Source organism: Schistocerca serialis, chromosome 1 (assembly GCF_023864345.2).
Source record: "Schistocerca serialis cubense isolate TAMUIC-IGC-003099 chromosome 1, iqSchSeri2.2, whole genome shotgun sequence".
NCBI lineage: Eukaryota > Metazoa > Arthropoda > Insecta > Orthoptera > Acrididae > Schistocerca > Schistocerca serialis.
In genome coordinates, this window is record NC_064638.1 from 98,277,539 (window position 1) to 98,300,925 (window position 23,387).

A 23,387-nucleotide genomic window follows, 5' to 3' on the forward strand; every position below is an offset into this window, starting at 1 on the left:
CTACTGGTAACGTTAAAATTTTCATCCCTGCAGAAACTTTCTTAAACATACATAGTGATAAAGCATTTACGTTTGCACCAGTATCAATAATAGCATCTATTGGTATATTGGCTATGTAAATTTTAGTCATTGCTTGTACTTCGTCTTCCCATATGTCATTCAAGTCTGTCTCAATATTTTCCTGCAACAAATCGTCTCTCAAGTCAGTGTCGCGATCATAACGTATTACGTTAAGTCGTTCAAGGTCGAGTTTGCCCCCATTATGTCCCGCAGCATCCCCAAGGAGGCGAAAAGGTGCTGCCTTTAGTTTTCCGCTTTCTTGTGATGCGACTGATTTGATTCTTCTGTCACATCACTTGACCATTCTCGCTGGTTTTTTACCCATTGTGTGTGTTGATTTGTATCAAATTGGTATCAAATTGGTACTGCACTTGGTTACCAGGCTGAAAAATCGGTACATTACTTGCCTGCGTAAAATATACCGGTGGATTGTATTGTTTTCTTGGTTTATTGTTTTTGTATCTAAAGTCCTGTTGTGGTGGCGTGTACTGTTGTTGTTGCATGAATGGTTGTTGCTGAGGCGTGTAAATCTGTTGTTGCTGGTGTTGTGGCTGCCCATAGGGTTGTGGTGGAGGTAGCTGACCTCCGCAATTTTGATTGTTGCAACGTTTACCCTTGTATTTGTTCCCATTCTGGTAGAAGTTACTACCGTTATTGTTTGATTGGTACGAGGCATTCCCGTAATACTGTTGTTGCTTGTTGTATATTGGATTGTACCGTTGGTTGCCGTAATGCTTGTTTTTGTGTTTACCATTACGGTAACCATTGTTTCGGCCTCTATTGCGGTTATTGTACTGTTTGTTTCTGTATTGTGTTTCGTGTGAACCATTTTCATTACTACCGTTTCCATTCGAATACGTGCCTGCGTTGTTGTTCTTACGGTTAGCATTCGCACGCGCGTCTTCGTGTATAAGATCGAGCGAATCAAGGACGGATAAAAATGCGTCCTGATCTTCCTCTGACACGTTCACTAATTTTTCGCGTATGGAAGTGGGTAGTTTTGACTTAAGAATCATAATAACATCTTTTGTTGTTATGGGAGTGTCCCAATATTGTATCTTTCTCAAGTACTTTTCAAAGTACCGGCGAAGTCCGCCACTGTTCGAATGGAAAGGTTCGGCGTTGTAGACCTCTTTGCGTAGGCGTTGCTGAACACCTGCGCTCCAAAATTTGCTTAAAAAGTTCTTCTCAAACTCGCTAAATGTTTTGCACTTATCAACCATCTCGGTTCCCCATATAGCACTTTCTCCTTGTATGTATCCGGTAATGAATTGTATTCTCTGTTTGTCATTCCAGGCAGCTGGAAAGACTCCTGAAAAGTTCTTTAGGAAAACGACTGGATGAATATTTCGCTTTTCCGTTTGGAATGGTTGAAAAACTCTGTGTTTCAATACACTCTCCTCTTTCATGAGGGTTGTGAGTGTCAATTGTTCAGTGTTGTTGTTGTGTGGATCGTTAAATTCATTTTTCGGTCGCGGAATGTACTGTGGTGTGTTGTGTTGTTGTGTTGTCTGATATTGATGTTCATCTGGCTCAGAAGGTAGTGAGTGTTTCCCGTCACTCTGATTATCATACTGTAGTGTTTGAATTTGCTGTTTCAGGTCGGATATCTCATCTGTTACTTGCTTCCGCCATTCCGGCAAATCCCGGGTAAACACTCGTCTAATTTGGCCTAGTTCAGTACAAACAGTGTCTCCTGAACTGCCGGGTGCAGATAATATGTCTAAGGTTGCGGATTTAACAACATCTTTCAAGTCACGTGTAACCTTCTCCTCAACAAGCTTCTCTTGTACATCAATCCATTCTTTGTAATGTTCGGTAAGTGCTTTAGTGTGCGAAGCAACACTACTGTTGACTCTTGCTTCAATAGTTCGGTCCGAAATGTCATTCGCCATTGCACTTTTTATTTAATCTACAGTGGCTACCGCTGTCGCTAACTCGTCTACCTGTCGTGCAACTGTTTTATACGCAAGTTTTACCGAATCGGTTTCTTTGCGACACGCTTCGATTTGAGTTGTGAGATTCTGACCAATGTTATCAATTTTGTTATTCAGAGTGCTTATCTGTGTTGTCAAAGTGGTTACTTGCGCCGTGACTTCACCCTTAACCGAATCTATCTGTGCTGTGAGAAAGCCTACTTGCGTAGTGAGGGTACCTACTTTCGCATCAATGGTGGTATTTACGTCATTCCTAACTGAGTCAATCTGTGTTGTCATATCCGTTTTCAACTCTGATAAAAACTTGTCTCTGTCTTTCTCACGTTGTTCGCGATCACGTTCGCGCTGTTCCCTCTCCTGTCTGTCTAGTATCAATTCCTGTAACATTTTGACAATGTCAATTGATACCGTTATCGGGGAGGTGGGTGTTTCCTGCTGAGTGTCGTCCACGTTAACTACCTCTTGTCTGTCGTCTGTCCTGGCCGTCGTTCCGCGTGAGCGGAGTCGGTAATGTTTGTTAACAGTGCCGTCGCTTTCGTCTGCAGAGTTCGCGCTCGATTGTCCGTCCGCCATAATGAAATTCAACTATTGCCAACTTAAAATGGATACTGCCAACTGAAATTCTGATTGTCAATTATTCTTGCCGCGCAAGTTAAAGTCGCGGCGCGTTCGTCAAATGTCTAATGTTACGTGGGTAATAACTGACACACGTCTGTAGCAAAAAGACAAGATGGAGTCAACGCCGTTGAAACAATTGATTGCCAACGCTGTTACACAGAAAAGACCGAAATGGCATCCATCTTGAACTTACACGAGAATACTAACTACAGTATAAAACAAATAGTCAAGCAAAAGGTTACAGAAAATGTTCAAATATTTACGTAGAAAAAAAAGTGGTTTTTTACGTTAAGCTACAGAAAGAATAGAGTGAGGTCGAATTTGAAGGTCAAATGAGCTACTCTTTAGACAGAACTATGGCAAACGAAAATTTGGTACTCACTCGGCGTTGTCTTCAAAACTGCAAATCTGCGTCTTATTAAATCCCAAGATATTTGTGTAAATACCGCGTCCTTCAATATTGCGTATATTTATTGCTCATCCGTAATTTTATGCAGCATTGGGTTCCAAAGAGCGATACATGAAATAAGACAATCATATATTAGTACCGTGACACTTTCAATATTTTAGTCAAGTCCCTGTTCGGGCGCCAGATATGGTATGATTTTTTTTAGTAATTTAATTGAAAGCTTTGTTGCTTTGGTAAAAATAAAATTGGTTCTTTTTGTCGTGACAGAATAAATTACTATTAATCACACCAGATTAGTCGGAGAACAGCAGCAACATGTGTAATTGATCCAGCTTTAAGAAATTCTATTACCTTTTAGCGGAAAATTCGTGCGGTACTCTCCGACGTTAGAAAAGTCGTGGTGTTCCGTTCGGAGCAGGAGGCGGCTGTCTTTTCTCATTCGCGATATCGAAAATTACTAAAAAAAATGAACAGAAATTTTTTTTCGGAGGAAGATCGCGCGGAGAAAACAGACGGAAGTTACATGAAAGAAACCTAAGGGACCAACTAATTGGATTTGTACGAACATATAAACGGAACTGAATGAACTTGGAATAAATACTATAACGATGTCGTCACGACAGCCTCCTATTCCGACAGAACACACGCTGGATCATAAGCTGCATAAATCTTTTAAACAGGAAAGATTATCACAAGTATAATTAATGAAAATAAGGTAGAGAGATTTTCTTTGAAATTAAATAAACTTCAAGGCTTCAAGTATTATATTATGAAACGGAAACTTACATTAACATGGCCACCCAATGTGGCGGTGGAGCGAATTTTGATGATACACATTCTCGCTTGTTTGTGGCTACATATATTTTTAATCACTTAAACTCTTAAATTTACAATAAAATGATTATATCAGTATGGAGCACAATACTTTTGCGTCCGACTCGCAACACATTCACAGAAGAACAGCGAGAGAGCGGCGCGGCTCCCTGCAGAAGTAAAAATTGGCAATTGTTATTTTGAAACATAGGTGCATCGTTTTTTTTTTTTTTTTTTACTGATCGATAGCAGCGTATAACAGTTTATAGCTATCGTGATATTCTGCGCTTTTCAGGAGCGCAGCAAAGATATCTGGTTACAACATTCATTGGTATATGTTAAAAGTTCGCACATACTGACGCGAATACAGAAAAAAAAAATTTACATGTTAAAAATCGCAGTGATAAAGGCTGTAATGTCACAACTTGTACACATAATTACGAAGAGAATGTAAACCCAGGTGAGTACACTTACTGAATGAGAAAAGATATTCATATAGGAATGAAGTCTACGCAGGTTACATTGGTTGTTAATTGTAAATTATAAGGCGAATCAACAACTAGTTAATTATTTCAAGGCACTATAATGACAAGAGATAATAGCTATTGAGATCAGTAATGACGTAGGTATGTAGCAGAATGAATGAGGACGTAAGAATGAATGATCAGAATGAATGAGTTAATATTTAAGTTAATATAAGAAGGTAAGTTACTGTGAAGTAGTTGATGGAGACAGATTATTTGAGGAAAATATTATTGGAGTTTTATGAGAATGGAAGTGCCAAATGGCCCCACGTATGTGATATATTAATGTTTAGTGAGGAATATGTTTAATGTATAAGTATATATATATTATGATGAATATGTGAGTAAGGAATGAGTGAGAATGTTTTGGTAATATTGTGCTACATAGAGAAGTGAGTAAACAGTCTACATCTTTAAGATTATATAAGAATTTCAGTTTGAAAGAAAACATTTGTGACGCGTTAGAACACGTGAGTACAAGACACTAAATGTGAATCTATTTTTTGTGCCCTTGAAAATGAACGAATGCAATAAAAGCAGAGTGAACCTAATGATGGTTACAGTTGTGGAAATAAGTGTGATAAGAACGTAGCTTGGAAACACATTAACTTTAATTTATGGCAGAAGTGTAACATGGTAACCTTTTGTTAAGCCACTGTGTGGAAGAAAACATTTATAGTTTGTGTTCAGACAGGAGAATGATATTTTATGGAACTTAAGTTGAAATATAGTTTTTACACAGCCCTCATGTGAATACATTTGTATAAAAAATTTTTTTTACACAAGACAGAAAACCCTGAGGAAGTAAAAGATAGAGTTATTAAGGCCGTTTTGTGATTCGTACAACACCTCCACTTAAGCGAACAGATGAGAAAATTACATCTACGTTGAAGACATTTGACTTTTCAGGCTATGCAAGGTAAGTGCAAAGGAGCAGTGACCACCCGTGCAACCAACGTCGAGCAACGGACAGTGAGAAAGAGACATTTTACTGTCAATTATAATAATATGTTCTTTATTTATGATTTATAGATAGAAATGATATATATATATATATACCACATACATGATGTTTAACCTTCACTAAAGTAGAAGAAAGTTCATGGTTGAACTCTTGAGAGGAAATTTGATATGTTATCATATAATACACATTATGAGAGAGACAATCTCTGAGATACATTTTCCATTTGTATAGACGGTATCCACAAGAAGTGGAGATATTGAGGATGTACTGAGCAGATATGCGATTCACTCATGCAAGGATTTGTTTAGGTATAATACGCTAAGTCATATGAACAATCACAACACAAACAGAGAATCTGTCATGATGTTACCCTACACAGACTTGACGTAAGGACACTTACATTTACCCATGATTTGGTAAATTGTAAGCACCCCCTTTCACACACCCCTTGAAGGTGATGCAAACATTATAACGTATTATGTTCTCTTTGTATGTAGTAGCTGTAGGATTTGATAGTTTACAGGTAGTGAATAGTTTCTTCCATTCTATCTTTTTTTTCTTTCTCCATTATCCTACCACCTCCTGCAGCTGGGTATTGTTTGTTTATGGAATGTAAGAATATATTGTGTGACAGTAAACTTTCAGGTATGAATAAAAAGACATGAATATTAATGGCATTACAAGCCTGGTTAACCACTAGCCAGCCAAGATATGGAATCAAAAGAAAGAGATAAATAATAAATGAAGGAAAGGCCGCGCATTAAGTATTAAGTCTGATATCCCTTGGCACGCCCAAACCTGAATAAAAAAAAATAATAAATAAAAATTTTAAAAAATTAATACCCCAATAAAAGAAAGCCAATGGGACTTAGAATAATTTTTTAGTGTAAATATTTCACATGCATATTCTTGTAAATTTATATGTATTTGTATATGTGTTAAAACTTTGCATATTGTCAACATATTTTGAAATGTGACCACGAAATGTAAGCTTTCATAATTAACTATGTAAACATGCTGGGACACCGTGAACTTTGTTAAAATGTTAATATGGCAAAAAAATGTTACAAACTGTGTTAAACTGTGAACGTTATAAACGACGAATTTTGTGTTATTTGTGGAATTTATGGTGCATAAACCAAATAACTGTTTGTAAATTAATATAAACTGCAATTTACTTCGACGATGATGAGGATTTTCACACTGCAATTGAACGTTTGTTGGCGAGTGTATACAACGTGATGATACACCTACCTTTGCGAACATCGACGCCGTTGTTCCTGGCCGGCCTTCAGATGCTTTGGAGAAAATAAACTCAGCACCTGTCGTAGGCGATGTGGAGGCTAAAAACTACATCAACCATATATGCCCCGGGAACAATAGTCATGAAAACGCACAAGGACCTGGAGTGTTGTGTCGTAACAGAAGACATGGACGTTGCTTCAGATCACGCACACGCTCAATCATATGGTGTCACCGGACTTAACACGCCATTTATGCTGGAATAACAACTTGTAATGAACACTATGTGAAAATGAATACTGTGCAAGATTGCCATAACACAGCGATTTTGAAACTGCCGCACGCGAAATTCAGTGACGCTATTGCGCATGCGCAAAGACTACGTGCTGGCAGAGATGCATTGGGAAACCAACGCTGGAAGCCAACGATTGCTGGAAGCGCACAACATTAACTGCGCTGGTGAGCAGCTTGCTCAAACACATACTATGTAAACATATATATATTAATTTTCTAAAAAGGATCAAAACCGTAACAATTGAAATAAGAACACCGTGAATTCATTGTCCCAGGAAGGGGAAACTTTATTGACACATTCCTGGGGTCAGATACATCACATGATCACACTGACAGAACCACAGGCACATAGACACAGGCAACAGAGCATGCACAATGTCGGCACTAGTACAGTGTATATCCACCTTTCGCAGCAATGCAGGCTGCTATTCTCCCATGGAGACGATCGTAGAGATGCTGGATGTAGTCCTGTGGAACGGCTTGCCATGCCATTTCCACCTGGCGCCTCAGTTGGACCAGCTTTCGTGCTGGACGTGCAGACCGCGTGAGACGACGCTTCATCCAGTCCCAAACATGCTCAATGGGGGACAGATCCGGAGATCTTGCTGGCCAGGGTAGTTGACTTACACCTTCTAGAGCACGTTGGGTGGCACGGGATACATGCGGACGTGCATTGTCCTGTTGGAACAGCAAGTTCCCTTGCCGGTCTAGGAATGGTAGAACGATGGGTTCGATGACGGTTTGGATGTACCGTGCACTATTCAGTGTCCCCTCGACGATCACCAGTGGTGTACGGCCAGTGTAGGAGATCGCTCCCCACACCATGATGCCGGGTGTTGGCCCTGTGTGCCTCGGTCGTATGCAGTCCTGATTGTGGCGCTCACCTGCACGGCGCCAAACACGCATACGACCATCATTGGCACCAAGGCAGAAGCGACTCTCATCGCTGAAGACGACACGTCTGTCGCCTGTCGCGACACCACTGGAGGCGGGCTGCACGATGTTGGGGCGTGAGTGGAAGACGGCCTAACGGTGTGCGGGACCGTAGCCCAGCTTCATGGAGACGGTTGCGAATGGTCCTCGCCGATACCCCAGGAGCAACAGTGTCCCTAATTTGCTGGGAAGTGGCGGTGCGGTCCCCTACGGCACTGCGTAGGATCCTACGGTCTTGGCGTGCATCCGTGCGTCGCTACGGTCCGGTCCCAGGTCGACGGACACGTGCACCTTCTGCCGACCACTGGCGACAACATCGATGTACTGTGGAGACCTCACGCCCCACGTGTTGAGCAATTCGGCGGTACGTCCACCCGGCCTCCCGCATGCCCACTATACGCCCTCGCTCAAAGTCCGTCAACTGCACATACGGTTCACGTCCACGCTGTCGCGGCATGCTACCAGTGTTAAAGACTGCGATGGAGCTCCGTATGCCACGGCAAACTGGCTGACACTGACGGCGGCGGTGCACAAATGCTGCGCAGCTAGCGCCATTCGACGGCCAACACCGCGGTTCCTGGTGTGTCCGCTGTGCCGTGCGTGTGATCATTGCTTGTACAGCCCTCTCGCAGTGTCCGGAGCAAGTATGGTGGGTCTGACACACCGGTGTCAATGTGTTCTTTTTTCCATTTCCAGGAGTGTAGATTTAGAAACCAAGTATTGACAAAGATAATCCTCTAAGTATGCACGTGGCGTTTCCTGGGAAAATATGTATAATAGACATTTAGGTATATCTATTTTATTGTTTGCTAGCCTGCCACGCTAAATGTTTTAGCGTGACAGTCGAGGGGGCGATGTAGCGGGACTTTGAATTTCACCGCGCTACACTCGTTCCCTCAGATAAAAAATATCCCGTCGCAGCGGTATGAGCGCTCGACGCCAGAGAAACTACTAAAATTGTAACTCTTTTTTTGTTTTCTATGCGTTTCAATTGTCTCTTGATAGCCGAAGCTTAAGGCAGACGTGATCAGATTAAGACGAAAAAACTTATTAATGTGTAGACATTGTGGAAGTTGTTATGAAATTCGGAGGATGGAGAGAAGCAACTAAAATAAATTGCATTTAATATCAAGACGGTTTTTGTGTACATTAGAAATTCGTGGACAATGAAACTTATTGCAAGATTTCGGAGCCGACTTTTCACGCAGAAATGAAGGAGATCTTTGAAGACCTGGACGCCGCACGAAAGAAGACAAGTTAACCTGGTAAAGGATGATTTATCTACGCCACTTACCCCTGTCAGTTACGTTTTGTTATTCTCTGTTTCTTTTCATTAAGTTTTGTAGTGGAAATTGGTTTAACTTTTGCTCAAAAACGCCACAAGGACCACCCCTACAATAGCTTTCCCGAATCACGAAGTCCGATTTGCGTTGCATTCTTTCCTTTTTTCACGGTCATTTACGATTTTAAAACCCCCTTTTTATTCACCATTTCTTCCCACATTTCCAATCTTTCCTTTTCTTTTCTTCTCTTTTTCTTTTTTATTTTCCACTACAGAGACCTGCCTGTATTAGCAACCACTTTGACAATGTACAAGTGGCTCTAACTTATTACTTTCTGTGTGTCTATGTCAAAACTGATCCCGTGTTTCTGCTTGATTCCTGCAGAAGATACAGTACTGCTGAATTGGTCGAATATGTTAGAAAACCCTGTGTCTGTATTACTAAATGGCTATAAGAGACTCGCAGTTGTAGGCTGCCTGTCTAACGGCTTTCACGAGCAGCAGAAATTTGATTTTTGGTACTTGGTATGATTATCGTTCGAAGTTAAAAATCTGCCATAATCCACTTATTAAGACGTATTTGTTACGTTAAAGGTTTACTACATCTATCAAAACTAGAAACTGTATATACGTCTTGAGGCAGGATGAATCATAGAGCGCAATTGTATCTTTGTATGACACATAGTTCAAGAGACATGAAATTATAAACATTAAGATTCATTTTGCTTTTGACTTTCACGTTAGTCTATAAGTGAATAATCCGAAACTAAAAAACGAAGATATTTCGGATTTTGTGTCCTAATCCATGAAGGTGCTGAATGTCAAATATTTAACACATTATCTTGTTTATAAAGTAATCAGACGTTTGAAGCTGTTCTACAGGATGTCCGGAAATTCCCGTTACAAATTTCCAGTACTTCTAGAGAGGAGTGAGTGTATAATATTTTGAATAGGAACCCATGTCCTCACACATGTCATTTCAATTGTACGACGGTTTCAGTTCAGATGTTTAACTCATCCAGTTCTGCTTGAGGAAGTGAATTAAGCGTGTCGTAGTACAGCTATTAGGTAACAGTTCGAAAAGAAACACCCATTAGTCTCTTAGGCACATTTGTTTGTACTAACACTTAATCATTACGTGTTGACATTATTCCAAAACAAAAAAATAATCCAGAACACTGTAAGTACAGAAAAGTACTGAAGAATTACAACAGCGGCTCGATGCGATGACCACCAACGTTGTTACAGACACTGTACCCAAGAAGTATGTTCTGATGCACACTCTCCATTGCAGTTTCTGTTGCATTGGACAGAACTCGTGCCAGCAGATCTTCCTCTGTCTCTAGAGGAGTGTCGTAAATTAAACTTTGCATACGAGCCCACATGAAGCAGTCCATAGGAATTAAATCCGATGATCGCGGCGGCCACCCTGTTGGATCACCTCGGCATATACATCTTTCACCGTATTGCCTGTTGGAATGTCTCTGAACAGTACGTGAGAAGAGAGGTGGTGCACCATCATGCAGAAACGACATTTAGTGCCAGACATTTCATGGCACAGCTTCCAAGAACGGGCCCAGTACGTTTTGTAGATAGATCAGGTATGAACGACCAGTTAGCTTGAGTGGAAGGAGGTATGGCCCAATCACTTGATCGTCCAGAATACCTGACCACACGTTAAAACCAAACCGGTGCTGAAATCCCTGAACAAGAGCGGCAGGAGGGTTTCCGTCTCCCCAGACATGGTTGTTTCTCCATTTCAGAACACGGCCCCTAGTAAACTTATATTCATCTGTGAACAGAACTCGTCGTGGAAACAGGGGTGTGTCGATGCAACGGTGCAGAAATTACGTGCAGTGGGCAACGTATTGTGGAAAATCGCTTGGACCCACAGCGTGCACCCTTTATACGTGACTGGTGCGGATGTAATTGTTGTTCACTCAGAAAGTGCTAGACGATACCGTAACAAACACCCATTGCACACGCAACTGTTTGCGTAACGATGACGGGTTCTCTTCAACGCGATACAGTACACCTTCATCATGTTCGGGCGCGCGAACTTGCCGTGGGGCACTGCAATCACGCCTCGTCACAGTGAAGGTTCCTATTTCAGTGAGTCGCTGAGTAACTTGGGCAAAAGTTTTGTGCGATGGTGAGCTACGTTGCGGAAGACGAAAGTGATACAGGCGACTACCATCTGTTCCGTTACCACCAGCATTGCCATACACAACGAGCAAGTCTGTGTGTTCCTAAAACGTGTACCAAACCATATTTACTACACTACTGCCCATTAAAATTGCTACACCACGAAGAAATGCAAATGATAAACGGGTCGGCCTTGATACGTCTGGGCATTGAGTCAAACAGAGCTTGGATTGCGTGTACAGATACAGCTGCCCACGCAGCTTCAACACGATACCACAGTTCATCAAGAGTAGTGACTGGCGTATTGTGACGAGCCAGTTGCTCGGCTACCATTGACCAGACGTTTTCAATTGGTGATAGATCTGGAGGATGTGCTGGCCAGGGCAGCAGTCGAACATTTTCTGTATCCAGAAAGGCCCGTACAGGACCTGCAACATGCGGTCGTGCATTATCCTGCTGAAATGTAGGGTTTCACTGGGATCGAATGAAGGGTAGAGCCACGGGTCGTAACACATCTGAAATGTAACGTCCACTGTTCAAAGTGCCGTCAATGCGAACAAGAGGTGACCGAGACGTGTAACCAATGGCACCCCATATCATCACGCCGGGTGATACGCCAGTATGGCGATGACGAATACACACTTGCAATGTGCATTCACCGCGATGTCGCCAAACACGGATGCGACCATCAATATGCTGTAAACAGAACCTGGATTCATCCGAAAAAATGACGTTTTGCCATTCGTGCACCCAGGTTCGTCGTAGAGTACACCATCGCAGGCGCTCCTGTCTGTGATGCAGCATCAAGGGTAACTGCAGACGTGGTCTCCGAGCTGATAGTCCATGCTGCTGCAAACGTCATCGAACTGTTCGTGCAGATGGTTGTTGTCTTGCAAACGTCAGCATCTGTTGAGTCAGGGATCGAGACGTGGCTGCACGATCCCTAACAGCCATGCGGATAAAATGCCTGTCATCTCGACTGCTAGTGATACGAGGCCGTTGGGATCCATCACGGCGTTCCGTATTACCCTCCTGAACCCACCGATTCCATATTCTGCTAACAGTTATTGGATCTCGACCAAAGCGAGCAGCAATGTCGCTATACGATAAACCGCAATCGCGATAGGCTACAATCCGACCTTTATCAAAGTCGGAAACGTGATGGTACGCATTTCCCCTCCTTACACGAGGCATCGCAACAACGTTTCACCAGGCAAACCCGGTCAACTGCTGTTTGTGTATGAGAGATCGGTTTGAAACTCTCCTCATGTCAGCACTTGTAGGTGTCGCCACCGGCGCCAACCTCTTGTGAATGCTCTGAAAAGCTAATCATTTGCATATCACAGCATCTTCTTCCCGTCGGTTAAATTTCGCGTCTGTAGCACGTCATCTTCGTGGTGTAGCAATTTTAATGGCCAGTAGTGTATATAGGAGACGAACAGACATTGAATAGGTCTCGCAGCAAGGCAGACGTTAAATGACATCAGATGCCAGTCTGATATAGTATACATCCGGGCTACCCGGTTGCGATCAGGACAAGCAGATCTAAGATTTTCTCTTTCCCTCATCAGACGTGGTCGCGTTACGCAACTAAATTGAAAGCGTCGTAGAACGCAAACGATACGTTTCCGGACCTGGTCGCCTGTTCAAAATATTATGCACTTATTCCCGTCCACAAGTTCTAAAGGTCTGTAACGGGAATGTCCAAACATCTTGTGTACGTTGGTTAAAGAATAAAGAATTGTTGCTAAATGAGTGAGAGTATTGCAGATGTGAGCGAAGGTATTCGACTGGTGCGCACTTGAGGTGATGAGAGGCGCTAGCTGCTCTCCAGAAAGCGATGCTGTTTCGCGAGCGGCGAGGGCGCAGCCACGCGCGGAGTGCCGACCTGAGCAGGGCGTGGCGTTGCCATGGCGACGGCCCGCGAAGCACAACAGGTTGGCGGCGCGGCGAGGCGAGGCGAGGCACGGGGCCGAGCTGTGATTTACGCCGCGCACTCGCCCGGCTGTGGCGTGGCTCCAGAGCGCAGGCAGCGATCGACACAGCCGCCTACACCGCGCTCTCGCCATCGCAGAAAGCTCTCGCTATATCCAGTCTCGGAGCTCCGTATTCTACATGCTTTTAAAGCTTATATCTCTATTTCTCTCTAGATTTTCTTTTGTACATTTTCCGTCAAGTGAACAGTCACTGCGTGAAAATCTATTGTCTGAATCTTCCGTACGTCTATGCCACAGACGCAAATCTGATGGCGCTGATCTAATAAATATTTTCGTCATGTTACTCGTGAGTCGTACGTGGATGTGTACGTCGTTAAGAGGCGCGGAAGGCAAGGTCCCAGGTTCGACTCTCGTTTTTAACTACCAGAAGTTTTAAACAGCTCTGCCTCCACTGTAATTTTCATTCTATAATAAGTCAGCGTTGATAAGCTAACCTGCTCAAATTCGTTAATGAAACCTGAAGACAAGTAACGCAGTTAGTGCAGTGTGTATACATGACAGTGTCTGTATAGTTCTCTGCAAATGTCCTTCAGTCGTGCATGTATGGTTTTCTCATGAGCTTGCCTTGCTTTGGTATGAAATACAGTTGGTGCAGTGCCTCTGTCTGACTGTATATATTTCGACAGACACTCTCTATGCAGGAGCCACATGAAGTTTGTGTGAGTAGTATGGGACGTACCAGGTGTTGAAGTATGAATCCGGAATTTGGTTGCAATAATTACAAGTTGCAATAATTACAAGTCTGTTGTTTGACACTCATAAACCATATTTTATTCAAAATAATCTCCATTGCTATTTATACATTTCTCCGACATCTCAGGCAGACTATGAATGCCACGCCAAAAAAAAACAGTTCTTCTTTTAAAACGAACCAATCAGCGACGCATTATCGTGCATTTTCATATGAATTGAAGCGTTGTTCAGCGGGAGCGTGTCCCAGTTATGCAAACAGATGATAATCGGACGGAGCCGCACGCTCTAGTATTTCCCAACTGAAAGCCTCGATCGTTTCCCTGATCCGTTTTGCTGTGTGTGATAGACCATCATGGAGCAATATGACTTTGTGTTGCCTTTTTCCATATTCTGGTCGTTTTTAACTTAATGCTCGATTTAAATCAATCATTTGCCGTTGATAGCGATCAGTGTTAATGGTTTCACCAGCTGTTAGCTGCTCATAATAGGACACCCTTCTGAGGGCACCAAACACAGCGCAGTGTATTCTTTCCGAAGCTATTTGGTCTTGTAGTGTGTGGTGTCACCGCCAGACACCACACTTGCTAGGTGGTAGCTTAAATCGGCCGCGGTCCATTTAGTACATGTCGGACCCGCGTGTCGCCACTGTGTGATCGCAGACCTAGCGCCACCACAAGGCAGGTCTCGAGAGACGATATAGCACTCGCCCCAGTTGTACGAGGAGATTGCTAGCGACCATACGGAAGAAGCCTTCCTCTCATTTGCCGAGAGACAGTTAGAATAGCCTTCTGCTAAGTCCATGGCTACGACCTAGCAAGGCGCCATTAGCCTTACCTACTTTGAGAGTTATAGTATAAATGTCTCAAGAAGAATGCTGTAGTCATCAAATAATAAAGTTAAGTATAAAGCAGCTACGTACTTTTCTTGTTACCATTCAATAGTTATCCTGTTCCAGAATTGACGCCCGTCGGCGTGAGTGTGTACGCGTGCCTTTCTATCGGCTATCCGTCACTGTGGACTGGCTGCCTTGTCAGTCCACTTCATAGTGAATGTCTATGGTTTACCTACATTCACCCATGATTTACAACGCTTAGGATTCTCAAAATATATCCATTTTTCATCACGTGTCACTATTCGATGGAGAAACGCCTTTCTTTTGCATCTCGCGAACAGCATTTCACACGCGGTCTTTCGATTTGCTTTCTGTGTTTCATTCAGTTAATGTGGCCATTTTCCCACTTTCTGCCCCTTACTCTTAGCTTCCGACGGCAAAGAAACGGTTTTCTGCGTCACATTCAGTTGTTCCACTAGCTCATGTTGAGTATGATTATCATCTTCATCCAATAAGGCCTGCAACTCATCGTCTTCGAACTTTTTCGGTGGTTTCCCGCACTCGTCGCTTCTCACGTAAAAATCACCACTTTGGAATTTTTTGAACCACTCGATACACTGTGTTTTATCAAGAGCATGTTCGCCGAAAGCTTCCACAAGCATTCGATGCGATTCTGCAGCAGTTTTCTTCAAATGGTAACAGAAATCTAATGCTATCCGTAAATCGTAGTTCGTAGGCACAAAGCTTGACATGTTTACGGGTGTGAAACAAATACCGAAGTACGGAACTTGGATTAATGTGTGTAGACATTCGTCGTCAACCATTACAGGTAGCAGATGACGCCGCAGACGCGGTCTCACGGGCTCTACACTGACGGCTAGCACCATCTACAGCGGAAATTCCGATTTCACACTTTTGCACCTGGTAACATTATGACATACGGAAATTCTGGTCGGTTCGGGAGGCGTGCATGAATAACCGTAGTGGTTAAGGTGACCCTTCGCATTAAGCGGGTAATCCGGGTTCGAGGTATGGTCCTGTGAAAATTTTCGTGTGTCTCTAGTAAACGGTACATCTGCCTTAATACAGTTTTCGCAATCTGCGACCACATTTCATGAAGGTGAATAACTAGGATATTGATTTAGTAAACTCAGTTGCAAGTGAATAATTGAAAGAGCCTGTTTGTTGTAGGCTTTTTCCTGTACAAAACGGATTTCCCTTGCGGATGTATTCTTCATTACTTTGTTCAGTTGATATGGCATCCATCGCGATGCTATACGACTTTATATTCCGGCACCTGTGACGTATGCTCTTTTCAAATAGCCTCCGCCAAAGACAACTGAACTGTCCCGAACTGGCGCTGTGAAAGCACGCAGCAACACAGTTATGGCAACATTAAAAGCTCAGCCGTGCCATGTCGAGTCTTTCGGATACAATTTCATGATTTTTCTATCGACTACCAGCGTAGAAAGACTTTTGCGGACTCAGTTTGACAGTGTTGAACTTTCAATGTGTCTGTGTGTGAAAGAAAGGCACCATAGAGCCACGGAAAGCTTCTGTAACGCACGCAGTTGTTCTCAGACAACAAGTTTCGGTCAAGTGACCAAGTCATGGATGACCACTACATCTCGTTTAAGAAGGGTCCGTTAGCATCAAATATACAACTGTTTATAGTTGCAGCCTCTGTCACGTGCATGAGCATCTATTATTATCTTATACATTTTGTGTCACTCACCAATGCAAGACTGCTCAATGTTTGAACTTGGTAGTACATAATGGAGCGACTTTAACTAGAAAGTACTCGAAACACTCCGATGGATTATCGATTTTTACACTTGCTGACTAATGAAAAATGTATAACATAATAGAGGCACATATGAGTTATGTGATAGATGCTGCAACTATAAACAGTTATGTATTTGGCGCCAAGAAATTATCCTTAAATTTGATGTGGTGTTAATACATCACAGGGGAAAATGGTCACTTCACATAAACTAACAATCTGAATAATTGTACATTACAGCAGCGTTTGGTAGTTCCACGAACACTATAATTATAAGGAAGATTTGTTTCATGAGATAAAGTTACTGCAAAACATTTTCCATCTTTTTTAACAGTCATGAACTTGCTAGAATTTTCCTCACTAGTCCATTTTACCACATATAAGACTGTTCAACTGCTTCTTTCAGTTCCGTATGTGTTATAGCGTATACCATTTATTTCATGCTCATTCCTTCATTAGCTACAGGTCTAATTTGATCATATCCGTGTAACGATATACTAGGGACACCTTTTCCTTTCTCCAGCACGTCCTAATGGCAAACCCTGGCGGGGACATCTATACTGATCGACCGCCAGGTCATCCTCTGCGAATGGTGCCGTTGTATGCTTTATGGATCGGCGTGGTGTCAGCACACCACTCTCCCAGCCGTTGTGAGTTTTCGTGTCTTGGAGCCTCTACTGCACCGTCAGGTAGCTCCCTGATTGGCGTCACGTGGCTGAGTGCACCACTTTCCAGTCCACCACAGGAAAATCCCTGATAGTACTGGAAATCTAACCTGGATCGTCCGAATGAGTGTCAGCCGTGATAACCACTCAGCTATGGACAAAAAGTTTGTCGATAACATGATAAATTGGTACAAGACCTACTTAATACCTAATGCTACTTTTTTACGCTTCCTCCAGTTATCTCTAGTGATGTGGTCAGCACAAAAGAGAATCTAAAACACAATGGTCAATATAAATGTTGCGTATTGCCAAAACTTAAAAATTGAACATTGTGATCCAGAAACACATTATGATATCAGTACAATGGTTCGCTTGTAAAGTAATTCTAGCAGAAAGAGTCGATGTTTCTACCATTACGGGGCTACGCAGGGTAGCCGCGCGGTCGGGGGGGGGGGGGGGGGAGGGGGGCTGCCACGGTTCACCTTGCCCGTCGGAGGTTCGAGTCTTCCCTCGGTCATGTGTGCGTGTTGTACTTAGTGTAAGTTGAAGTTAGTTTAAATAGTGTATAAGCCTAGGAACCGATGATCTCTGCAGAGAGAGCAAAGGACCTGGAAGAGCAGTTGAACGGAATGGACAGTTTCTTGAAAGGAGGATATAAGATGAACATAAACAAAAGCAAAACGAAGATAATGGAATGTAGTCGAATTTAGTCGGGTGATGCTGAGGGAATTAGTTTAGTAAATGAGACACACAAAGTAGTAGATGAGTTTTGCTATTTGGGGAGTAACATAACCGATGATGGTCGAAGCAGAGAGGATATAAAATGTAGACTGGCAATGGCAAGGAAAGCGTTTCTCAAGAAGAGAAACTTATTAACATCCAGTATAGATTTAAGTGTCAGGATGTCGTTTCTGAAAGTATTTGTATGGAGTGTAGCCATGTATGGAAGTGAAACATGGACGATAAGTAGTTTGGACAAGAAGAGAACAGAAGCTTTCGAGGTGTGGTGCCACAGAAGAATGCTGAAGATTGGATGGGTAGATCACGTAACTAATGAGGAGGTAGTAAATAGAATTGGGGAGAAGAGGAGTTTGTGGCACAACTTGACTAGAAGAAGGGATCTGTTGGTAGGACATGTTCTGAGGCAAGAGATCACCAATTTAGTACTGGAGGGCAGCGTGGAGGGTAAAAATCGCATAGGGAGGCCAAGAGATGACTACACTAAGCAAATTCAGAAGGATGTAGGTTGCAGTAGGTACTGGGAGATGAAGAACCTTGCACAGGATAGTAGTATGGAGAGCTGCATCAAACCAGTCTGAGGACTGAGGACTACAACAACAATTTGCTGTCTATGGCAACTGTGTCACCTGTAAACATTGCACTACTTGTGATGTTATAATGTACCCCTTATTTGCAGCTAATAGTGCATTTTAATTTATTTACGGTTTTGGTATTTCACATAGGTGAAACGAATGTATCAGCGGTGCAGTGCGTACAGATTAACGAGCGAGCGGTAGGTTCCCATGGTGGCTAGCAGAGGTGGTTGGCCATCTGGCGCTTTCAGAGCCAGTGGGATGAGGTGCTGATCGAGAAATCGTTTGTTATGTCAGTAAAGAGATACGCAGGGAAAGCACATTTATCTTGGCGCGAATCAAGTAATTGTTATTAATAAATATTTGCAAACAAAAGTTGCAATTTTCCACTCAGACATTTTCAATAACCTTACAATGCCAGGAAAAGTTGATACAATGAAATAAATGAATAGTTTTGTCCTAACCGAAGATATACGGTCTTATACGAACTATACCGATTATACGCTCAAGATACAGGGTGGGCGCCATTGTCAGCAGTCGATAGGATGTCTTTTGATCTACTCATGCGGTAGACCATGTTCTCCTACCGTTAATAGTTAGCGTATAATCAGTGTAAACAAGTTCATTTTATGGTGTTTATTAAATGGACGCACCATAGTGGCATTCTATGTAAAAATTATTTGCACAAAAAAACTTCGTCGCTCTTCATTAAGTAAAACACAGATAGCAGCATTGCACTTTGGGAATCCGACGGCACTGCTACGGCTTTGCAAGGAGACAAAAAACTACGGGAGCGTAACATCTAAGAAGAATTCCTACACAACGGCTCATTAAGTCAGTGCAAGGATGGACTGATTTAATGATCGGAAAACTCGGTTGGGAAAACTGAGCCAGTTATACTGTATACCCCTTATACGACCATCGACGTACTCAGCGGCTAAACTGAGATATTGTTGGAGGTTGAGTACGAGCGGGGAGTTCTTGCAATGTGTTATCATCTGTGTTGTTTCAACAATAACGTACGATCAGAGACTCCGTATAGTCACTCCAATGGGGCCGCGAATCAGACAGGCGGACGGCGCAGCGGATGTCGCTGTGAGTCAAAGGGACGACTCTGGAATCTGGAACAAGTTTCTAGCAACAGGATCAGTTGAGGATCGTCACAATAGTTGCCGCGGAAGAAAAAGAATAGGTGTTCAGTACCGATATCTGCCTATAACAGCAAGTGGAGACACTCACAACAACGTTACACATCTACGGCGGCAGTTCCGAACAGCTACAGGAGTCTTGGTGTCAACACAAATGATACGAAACAGGTCACATCAGCAGGTATTACTTACCAGTAATCCTCTCAAGGCTCTTTCTCCAAACCGCCTCGGAGAGGGGCTCTAGTAGCACGGGTACGACAGCATTTTTTGTGGGCTATGCCGCAGTGGGACACAACGGTCTTTTCTGATGAGACCCGGATCGGCCGGTAGCACGACAATACTGGCATTCACGTGTGGAGGCAACGAGTCGGTTCTCATGTTTTGGGTGAAATCATGTGTGTCCTCAGGTCACCACTTGCGTCGACACGTGGGAAGACGTGTGGTGTGCAGTATCGGGACGACATCTTTGCACGCGTAGTGGCTTCGTTTGATGAGCACACTGGACCGCGCGTCACCCTGATGGACGACAATGCACGCCTCCATCTGTGAACTCATTCCTAGTGGAGCACAAAAACAGTCGAGTGAAATAGCTCACATATCCTACAGACCTCAGCTGCTTTGAAAATCCATGGGTCATGCTAAAAAGAGCGGCTGGTAGTCATCTTTTACCACCAAAGACCTAACAGGCTTATGTGAACAATTTGTAAGGAGGGCCAGTTGGATCATAAACAATATGTTATGCAAGATGACAATCAGAAAAAACTGGTGTTCAGTGGAGTTTTTTTGTACGATTTTATTTATTTTTTTGTGTTTGTCAAGTGGAAATGTGTTTATCTTATTTGTTTTCGTTTTCTTGTGACTGTTTCTGACAGAACAAGACCAGTTTTTATTTCTGTTATGTCCAGTATTGAATATAAAGCAATATGCAACATGTATTTTGTATTTTATTACTTCTACGTACTTCTTATTTAGAAGGACTGTGCTGACAACCATTCTTATTTAAGTTCAGAAAGGTACTGCTAAGTAATATTTAGCGCATGATGGGCTGTTTCTATTTACAGCGTATGTGTGCAGACGTACATGGAGTAGCTGTTCTGGATGGGCTTGGATGTGGGCATCGCAATTAAATTTTGGCAAATCAATTTTTTTTCCTGACGCTTCACGTTACGCAAGGTCTATCTACCAGTCTAAGTGATGTAGTGGATAGAAGAACACGTACAGAGACGGGTCGATTCTTATTTGAATCGCTGGTGGTCAGTCAGTGAGTACAAGGTCAGAGCAGACGGCATAGGTCATCCCTCGAAAGAAAGACCAAAACACGAGGGTGACGGGGCAGAAATCATAGACGCGTCTGCTCTGTAGCAGAGCTGAAGCCCAGGGGAGAGACCAAACTGGGCTGTGCACCGCAAGGAACGGACAGCAACCACCACCTGACGCCTTTTCCACGCATCCTATTGGCTTCCTACAGAGGCGGGTGGCTAGTTTTTGTCAGAAAAGTACCGGAAACATCACTGTCTGCTGATGCCAAGATTCAAACAGACACTTGGGATCTGAGAGAACTTTTGCTGCATACGTAGTTGAAAAGCATAACGAAAATTCAGAGTTTGGCATAAAAAACCTAAAAGCTCTCCTGTAGATATGTAAAAAATAATTTCTGACTCAAACCATGGCACAAAATGGTTATTTATAAAATTTTAAACAATCTAGAACACGTTTGATAGAGTAGATACGTTCGTGTGACGTGGCAGTTACTTGTACGTATTGCGTTAAATTTTTATTGGACTCTTACTTAAAGGTAAATGTAACATCAAGTTAAGCCTCCATAGGCTTGTGCAACACTGAATTGGAAAACCGCTTAGCTTAACTCAATTCTAAATTGATGTTAATACGAAATGTATCTCCCCTCGAAGTTGTTGTAAAAGCAACGGTGGACATATGATAACTGTAGTACATACATAAAAAATGCGAACCGACAACATACTGCACATTAAGATATAATACAGGACCTCGTTAAGGGCGTAGCTACAGCGGCCGGTGTAAACGGGAAATCCCAGCTCTAGAAAAGCAGAACAGATTCCTTGCCTTGCTGGAATATGTGCGTTTTGGCAGAAATTACGTGGGCCTCATTGTCGAAAGAGCAGCAGGGCGTGAATGAAGTGGTAGAATTCCGAACGCTGTTTCTCCTCTACAACACCGAGGTGCGGGAAATTCCACTTCTGGAGATGGAGTTGGAAAATAATGCAGAGGTCCTTTGTCAATACAGCTCTGACTCCTTTCTCAGTATTTGCCAAGGCGAGACAAACTGGATATGCACGTGGTGGTGGCTTTAGTGATGAGCTTTGCGTGCTATTAACGCTCTCGTGAAAGCAATATCGATAGATACTGACTGAGGTGTCGTAACGGCTAAGCCACGGGAGAGGCTACAGTCACGCAAATTAATTTTGCCGCCATTTCCCTAATTTTCGGTTTGGTTCCTTTGGAAACGAGTATTTCTTTTCCGCTGTGTCTCTAATAACCTCATCGTCCAGGGGATGTTAAATATTAGCTCCTCTCCTTTTACTTTGATACCCGAATGTTAATGTCAAAAAGTACGTTGCAGAAATCGGATTGTGACTGACAAATTTTCAGTTGGATTAAACAACTTTACTCACTACCGTTTCAGTCTACACGACCATCTTCAGGTTAGATGAATGTTCAAAGAGATATCCAATAGCAGATGCCACTGCTATACAAAAACTACAAAAATACTCCGAAAATTTTGTGTTGCAATGATCACAAAAACTGATATACTTATTTGTGTGACCCTAGCGCAACATTTTCACAGGGTGGTTACAATCAACTACTAAGCTTCCGTATATTGAACACTAGTACACTGATTGTGTTGTACATATCTGCGAAGACATCAGTGGACACAACTACAATACAGAATAAAATAAAGTAGCCATTTTACACTATATTTGTCAGATATACAGAGTTCCTACTCGAATCAGACTAGTGGTAGGAGTGTCTTGTATAATGACAGATATCTGAAGAACACACCGCCAAAATGTTACTTCAACCGTTAAGTGCCTTTCCTGTTCCGATTGCAACCGGTTATTTACTTTCGTGTAACCCATAAATTCCAGTAAACTCGACAGCCATCATTAAACTGAATTCAAACGTCTGAGAGTACATTGGCGAGAATTAATACCTTAGAATATGAAAACATACGTAGTTATACTCAAACTCATAGTGTCAGAATATGTAAAAAATATTACCTGCAACAATGCCTCTCGAAAATTCCACATTATACACACCTCCTAGTATTGTGTCCAACTTTTGCACGGTTTACCGCAGCAGCTCGACGTGATATGGACTCAACAAGTCGTTGGAAATCTCTTGCAGAAATACTGAGTCACGGTACCTCTATAACGGTCCAGAATTGCGCAGGTGTTGCTGGTGCAACATTCTGTTCAAAAACTGACCTCACGATTATGCCTCATAACTGTTCGATCGGATTCACATCGGCTGATGTGGGTGGTCAAACCATTCGCTAGAACTGTCCAAAATGTTCTTCAGACCGACCGCGAACAACTATTGGCCGGTGACATGGCGCATTGTCATCCACAAAAATTCCATCGTTGTTTGGGAGCATGCAGATGGTCTCCAAGCAGGCAAACATAGACATTTCCAGTCAATGACCTATTCATCTGGACAAGAGGACCAATCCGTTCCATGTAAACACAATCCACAGTG